The 7,109-nt window shown below is 44.5% G+C and overlaps 1 pseudogene; it reads right to left on the minus strand.

Annotated features, from left to right (window-relative positions):
* Nucleotides 1–873: 873 nt before the first annotated feature.
* LOC122913675 lies at nt 874–6,757 on the minus strand (annotated as a pseudogene).
* Nucleotides 6,758–7,109: the final 352 nt, after the last annotated feature.

Here is a 7,109-nt window from a genome sequence, read left to right on the forward strand (position 1 = left end):
GTCTCCATAACCCTGTCCCTGATCATAGACACCTACCTCTTTCTCTCCTATGTTCCTCGACCTTCATGGACCCCATAGATTAAGTGGCTGCAACCAAGCAAGTAATCTCTATTATATGGGGCCCGGGGGAGGGTGTTGAAGGAAGCTCTCAGCCTTTATCTCTTTCATGGGGTAGGAGTTGCAAAGGAAGATATTAACAGTAGTCAGTCTTGTCTTTTTCTTTTAATTCTCTCTACTGCAGCAGATATGTATAGTGTGTGTGTGTGTGTGTGTGTGTGTGTGTGTTTAATGTATTTCACATGATTATAATACAAGGCTTGAGAGATGATATGGAAAGCATTCTCTTGCAAAGTCCTACTCAGAAGACAGGCCACTATCCAGCCAATAATCAAAGAAAGAAAAAAAAAAAGCAATAGAAAGCCAAAGGGGAAAATCATAGAACCCACAAAATATTACAACTTCCTGGGCCAATTGGCCAAGGTCCATGAGCTAGGAGTTCCTGGACAGCCTGGCACTGATTATAAGATGGGACAAAGAGCATCTGGCCTGCTTTGTACAGAGGGCACTGAGGGGATCTTGTGATGTAGTTGAGCGTGGGAAGTGTGGGAGACCCAGGCTGTCCTGCTCACTGGCACTGCTTCCCCGGAGCTGGGAGTCCACTCTGTTACCACTGATTACAGTTTATTCTTTTTCTCCACCCAGCCATCTGTCCCCCAGCAGTTCACCCAGTACTTTAGGGCTATATCAGAGAGGCACACAGTACCACTGTTTCCGGTCTCAGGGCACGGGGACATTCTGCAGGGTGTGGCTCAGGCTTCGCATGATGTGGCTGGCTCCTTCCAGTCCCAGAGCCTGGAAATGGGCAAGGGGGACCTAGGATGCAAGGCTCTGGACCCGGTGTTCAGGCCCACTAGTTGCCATCCGCAGTTTACCTGTCTGGTCCATGAGGCTCCAGGATACAGGGGTCCCCTCCTGCCCCAGCAGGCAGAAGGTGGGGGACAGCCCAGAATCATCACTCAGCTGATCTCTGGCTCCTCTCATTGCCACCAAAATGCCAGGATTTATTTACCAAGCAAATGTGGGTATATCCAGGGAGGAGAGTTGAAACATTTCTTGGTTTTATTGGGAACAAGGGGAAAGAACAGCCCATAATATCACACATACTGTGAAATGTTATATTTGTTTCCCCCCAGATTGTCCTAAGAGGCAAATAGGAACATGTCCTCAGTGTCTGTGCTCTGCAGCCAGAGTGGCTGGGTTCATAATCTGACGGCTTATGTGGTTTTGGGCAGATGACTCCATCTTTCTCCTCCTCTGCTTCCTCATCTTATAGACAGTCATGCCTCCTTTACAGAATCACTGGGAAGCTGAAAGCCAATGGATGTGGGTGCTTAGAACCAGTAATGGCAGGTTAGTAAGCATCCCACAGAAATTAGCTGCAGTAAGCCTCAAGCTAGATAGGACAGACATTCTTATCCTCATTTCACACAGAAGGAAAAATGTTTTATAAACAATTAGAGAAGTGCCCCAATGCACACACTAGCAAGCCGTCCAACCAGAGCTTTGTCTGTTGGTGTCAGAGGCTCCTTGGCCACTGTGGAGAGCTGAAGTCCAGGGAGAGGCAGTGAGGGGCAGTGTGGGCAGTGCCCCCCTTACAGGACACTGAAGTCTGAAGTCTGCTGCAGGGGTGGAGAAGGGCTTTGGGAAGTTCCTGGAAAGAGCCCACAGTGTGGAAGCAGGAGATGTAGACGTGTGCCTCAGTTATGCCCTTAACCACCTGCATGAGCTAGATAAGCTTTTCCATCAACTGGACCTGTCTTCCATCAGGAAAATGGTTATAATGTCTCCTGTCCTATCTGTCTTTCAGTGTAGACAAATGGATCCAGGGAGACTCTAGAGGTAGAGGTGCTTCCTGGGTTGTCGTGGGCTACAGCATGGGTAAAGCTCTTCCATGTGTACTAACACACAGAGCCATGGGAGTGGGCGTCTCCAGATCAAATCTTCACATCAGTTCCTAATTCTGTTCAGCGGTAGACTGGACATCAGTGGGGGAAATATATAATTTGTTTAAATTCTCTTTATTGGAGGGGCGCCTGGGTGGCTCAGTGGGTTAAAGCCTCTGCCTTCGGCTCAGGTCATGATCCTGGGGTCCTGGTGATCGAGCCCCACATCAGGCTCTCTGCTCAGCGGCGAGCCTGCTTCCCTTCCCCTCTCTCTGCCTGTCTCTCTGCCTACTTGTGATCTCTCTCTGTCAAATAAATAAATAAAATCTTAAAAAAATAAAAAAAAATTCTCTTTATTGGAAATCTTTTGTTCTGTGATGTGAATTCATTAAACATGTATTCAGTAACCACTTGCTGTGTACCTGGCACTATTCCAGCTGTTGAGGATCTATCAGTGAATAAGACAGAGAAGGTGTCTGCTCTTGTGGGGCTTGTAATACTGTTTGGGGTTAGGGGGTGTAGATTCAAACATCAAATAAGTAAGTTAATTACAGTAGCTAATTTCAAATAATTATAAGTCATATGAGGAAAGTAAAACTGCCCTGTGTGGAAAATAACTGGGGGGTGACGTTAGGTGGGGGGGGGGGTTTAGCCAGGACTCTCTGGTGAGGTGGGATTTGAGCAGTCCTGAACAACAAAAGAAGTCATGTGTGCAAAGATGAGGTGGGGTCAGGGGGAAAATGTCCCCCTAGCCAGAGGGGAGAGCTGATTCCAAGGGCCCAAGCTTGTGATGATCAGGTAGCAGGAAGGAGGCTGGTGGTGTTGGGGGCAGTAAGCAAGACAGGAGGTGAGGTCTGAAGAGGCAGGTGGATGCTGGCTCTTACAGGGCTGTTAAGGAGTTTAGCTTGATTGTAAGGTGAGGGATAAGTACTAGAGTCTTTTAAGCAGGGGAGGTACATGGCTTAATTGACATTAAAAAAAGATTTTATTTATTTACTTGAGAGAGAATGAGTGAGAGAGAGCATGAGAGAGGAGAAGGTCAGAGGGAGAAGCAGATTCCCACGTGGGACGAGATCCTGGAAGTCCGGAATCATGACCTGAGTCAAAGGCACAGTCACTCAACCAACTGAGCCATGCAGGTGCCCTTAATTTACATTTTTTAAAAGAAGATTACTCTGGCTCCTTTGCAGAAAATGGTAGGGAGGTCAGAACAAAAGCCAGAAGAGGATTTTGGGGGGTATAAGTGGATTGAAAGTTATGTCCACTCAAAAGGACAGATTATCTCCTAGAGGTTTGAAGGGAACATGGGGGTGGCTGATCTTTTGGCTTCAGCCTTCTGGCCTCCAGAATTGTGAAGGAATAAATCTCTCTTGTTTTAAGCCAATCAAGTTTGTATTGATTTTTTGGTGGCAGTCTTTGAAACCTAATATGCAAGCTCCATCCATAGTGAGAGATAGGATAGTGGAGAGCAATCGCTGTCAAACTCCCATGTGCTTGGGTTTGCCACCGCTGGAGCGAAGTTCTTTGCGTCCATCCGGGAAGGGACCAGCTTCTTTGCTCTCTCAGAGATCACACAGAGAACACATTGTGTTTGCTTGAGCTTGCCTAGTTTGACAGCTGCAACGTTTTCTATCACCTCATTCAGGGTGGACTGTGAACCTACACAGGGAAAATGAGAAATCATAGGAGATGAACCTGTTTATTTCAGTGTCAGAGAAAAGCTGCCCAGGATCTGGTTTGCTTGTGGGTTTAACATCAAACCATGTGTTTGGTCATGGCGTGGCCTCTGTAGGGCAATGCTAAATCACTCCCACATTTTTAAAAATTTAAAATTGGGATAACACTACAATTCATGAATGTATCACAGTACGGCTGTGGCTGTCACAGGGCATGAGGTGTAAACATAATAATCAAACTGTATTGAAGTTTGGACTTCAAAGTCTACAGTGGACTCAGTTTGTTCCTTCTTCACTGTCCTGATTTTCCCTGTTGGACTGAGTCTGGGCTTGACCACAAAACTTGCTTTGGCCAGTGGAACAATAAAAACATTTCCCAGTGAGAAGCTTGAAAAATGGTTGCACGAAGGCCTTCACTTTCTGCCCTTGAAGTTCTGTGACTTCTATATGCTGCCCAATACACTTCCTTCAGCCCAATCAACAGCCAGACCAGACAAAGCCAGCATCACCAGCCAGACGTGGAATTAGGACTAACCTGGTCTTCCCGGCTCAGAGATGCCCCAAGCTGACTGCAGCCACATGGGTGAATCTAGAAGAGACAAGCAGAAGAAGACAAGCAGTTGGGTCCAGTACAATCTGCTGACCCACAAAACTGAGAACTAAAAATTAATGTTTGGGCATGGTTTGAAAACCTAACTGGTAAAAAGGCATAGTGCTAAGCACTTCTCATTTAATCTTTAAATAGTTCTATATTACCATAATCCTTATTTTTAAAAAAAGCCTTATCTATAGAGTGATTGTTTCTTACCCTAGATCACACAGCTAGATCCCAGCAAAGTCACAATCTTAGGTAGTTTGACTCCAAAGAGCATATTCTTAACCACTGAATTCCTCCTTTATAAAGGTGACAGAATGAAAAAATGGAAATGAGACAGAGGGAAACTCTTCTCTTCTACTCATGCTGTCTGTTAGTTCCTGGAGAATAAGTCACAAGTCTTCAGCTATTAAAAAAATTATATTGCTCATGATTTCCTATAAAAACCTGACAATGCAGTCTTCAAGTTTTGGTTCAGTGGAGGTGGTGGCAGCTGAGATAAAGATTGGACATAGACTTGGAGTAGAGATAGATGGGATATAGGGCTGCTGTTGAAAATGGAACATGACCCTGTAGTTGTAGACACAGAACATATCAGCAGCCAGCACACATCCAGTCCCTGTACTTTGAATCTATAAATGTGTCCAGTTGATGACTTCTGGTGAGCCTAGGAATTCCTGGTATTTCTTGGAATGTCTTTGGTAAGTACTGGTGTAGTGATCAGGGTTATCTGTCATCTCCTGTTTAGGTTGGGAAAAGTAAAATCAACCAAAATGTTTGTCCTTAGTGATTGCTGTACTAGTTTTCAGGACTTCATTATACTGTGATATTTTTAAATACTAAACTATTAGTATTTTGTGTTGGCATATTGAGTTTATTTAGGAATTATTTACATTGTAGGGTCAAGGACTCCCTTATTTAATTAATAACGAAAAATGTTTGAACAAAACTATTCCTAACTCAGCTATTGCTTTAAAATTTCAAACAAACAAAAAATGACCATATTTCATTATCTTCCTAAAACTTATTGAGAAGCTTGAGAAGTGACTATGCATTGCCTTTTCTTGATACTCTTGAGAACACTGTGACTTCTACGTTGCTCAGTCTGCTTCCATCAGCAGTTAACAAAAAACCAGTCTAAATAAAGCTAGCATCAGCAGCCAGACTTGAGGTTGTGACCAACCCAATCCAGCCAGCTTACTGAAAATGATAATTGACAAGCACAATCTTTGACCAAAAGAACACATCTTGCTTTAGGGCAAAGATTTTAAAAATATTTAGGCTTAAAGACATGTCTTTATTAAAATTGATACAGATAATAGGATTATAATGTCTATCTCTAAATGATGTAACCCGGAAAAGGATGATGAACTAAATATGCTTTCTTCTTTAAAAAGAAATCATACCATTGTTAAACATAATGTAATTTCATGAAACTAACGTACTCATTCAAGTATATCTGGCAAAATTTTCAAAACTGATATGGGATTATTGAAGAAAAGAGTAAGATATTACTTTAAGCAGTACAAAATCAGAAAGCTATTTTCCCCTATGATATCTGGGAAGTATTAAACAAAAATACATTTCCTATTCAGCAAGGATACTACTGATCAAACTTTATTTTTAAACATGATGTCACCAAAGTGGCAGTGTAGGAGAACCCAGCCTCTGTCCCACCACAAAGATCAACAGTTAGACATCTACCCATGAACAAAAATAACTCTGGGAGAGTTATAAAGTCCACTTGAGGCCCTTCAGCAGCACGGTGGAATAAAAACCCAAGACCAACTGTACAAAAAGAGGAAGAAGACAGATTCTTTTTGCCTGGCTTATCCATCGCCCCAGGCTGGCATTGCTCAATGCCAAGAGGAAACGCCCTAGCTTTCTCTACCCCCCAACCAGGAAAGAAATATCAGGGTGAATAACCAGCTTCCCCAGACTTTGGAGGCACTACATGAAAATCCCAATTCTGTTTCATCTCACCTAGACTAGCAAAAACCGAGATGTTTAGAGATAACTAGGAACAAGAAAGAAATTCAGAAACTACTAGTATCAGCCATGTAGTGGGAGTGATCCATGGTTCAACATGATCTGCTCTGCAGACAAACCAGCAGCTTTTTCCACTAAAGAAACCAATGACCAGCACAGCCACTGTGGACCTTCTGCAGATTTCACCATCTTTTGCTCCATAAGTATTCATATTCTCTGATGCCAGCCACCGGAATCCCTCCTAACTCCCTCCTCTACTGGCCGCTGCTGGAGCCAGGGAACTTCACCATTAGTCATCCCAGGGCTCTGTGGCTGCATGACTATGACACATCAGCCTAGACCACTGCAGCTGACACCCATCACCCAGCACTTACCCAGTTGTAACTGCCTTCTGCTGCCATTTGAATGCTGAGACAGAGACCGTGCAGCCTTGAGAGTACACCAATAATCAGGTTCCCTACAACTGCTTGTGTGCCTAGGTCAGACTGTTTCCTGTCACTGGCCTGTACTGCTGCAATCATCTGCAACTGGCTTTTCCAGCTGTGTACCTGCATGCCCAATCTGACCCTCATCACCTGTGGCAAGACTCAACAGCCGTGGTAATACATGCCAACAGCCAGGGCCCCCACTGCTGCCAGTGACCTGCATTTGTCCCTGGCCCTAACTGCCTGTCTCCCCCACCACTATATTATGTATTTGCCACAACAGAGACACCTGCAGTTGGGCCCCACAGATATGTGTACTCCCAGCACTGGCTCCAGCCTCTGTGGGCCTGAATCTTAGCCTGAAGCCACCACTGAGGACCCCATTGGCCTGAGTCAAAGAGACAGTCCTCTCCATGGAGCTGATACTACCACATGCTGCCCTGTATGGTGCCCTCAACCACTAGACCTAGGGTCCCAGCAT

Source organism: Neovison vison, chromosome 7 (genome assembly GCF_020171115.1).
Source record: "Neovison vison isolate M4711 chromosome 7, ASM_NN_V1, whole genome shotgun sequence".
Classification (NCBI taxonomy): Eukaryota; Metazoa; Chordata; class Mammalia; order Carnivora; family Mustelidae; genus Neogale; species Neogale vison.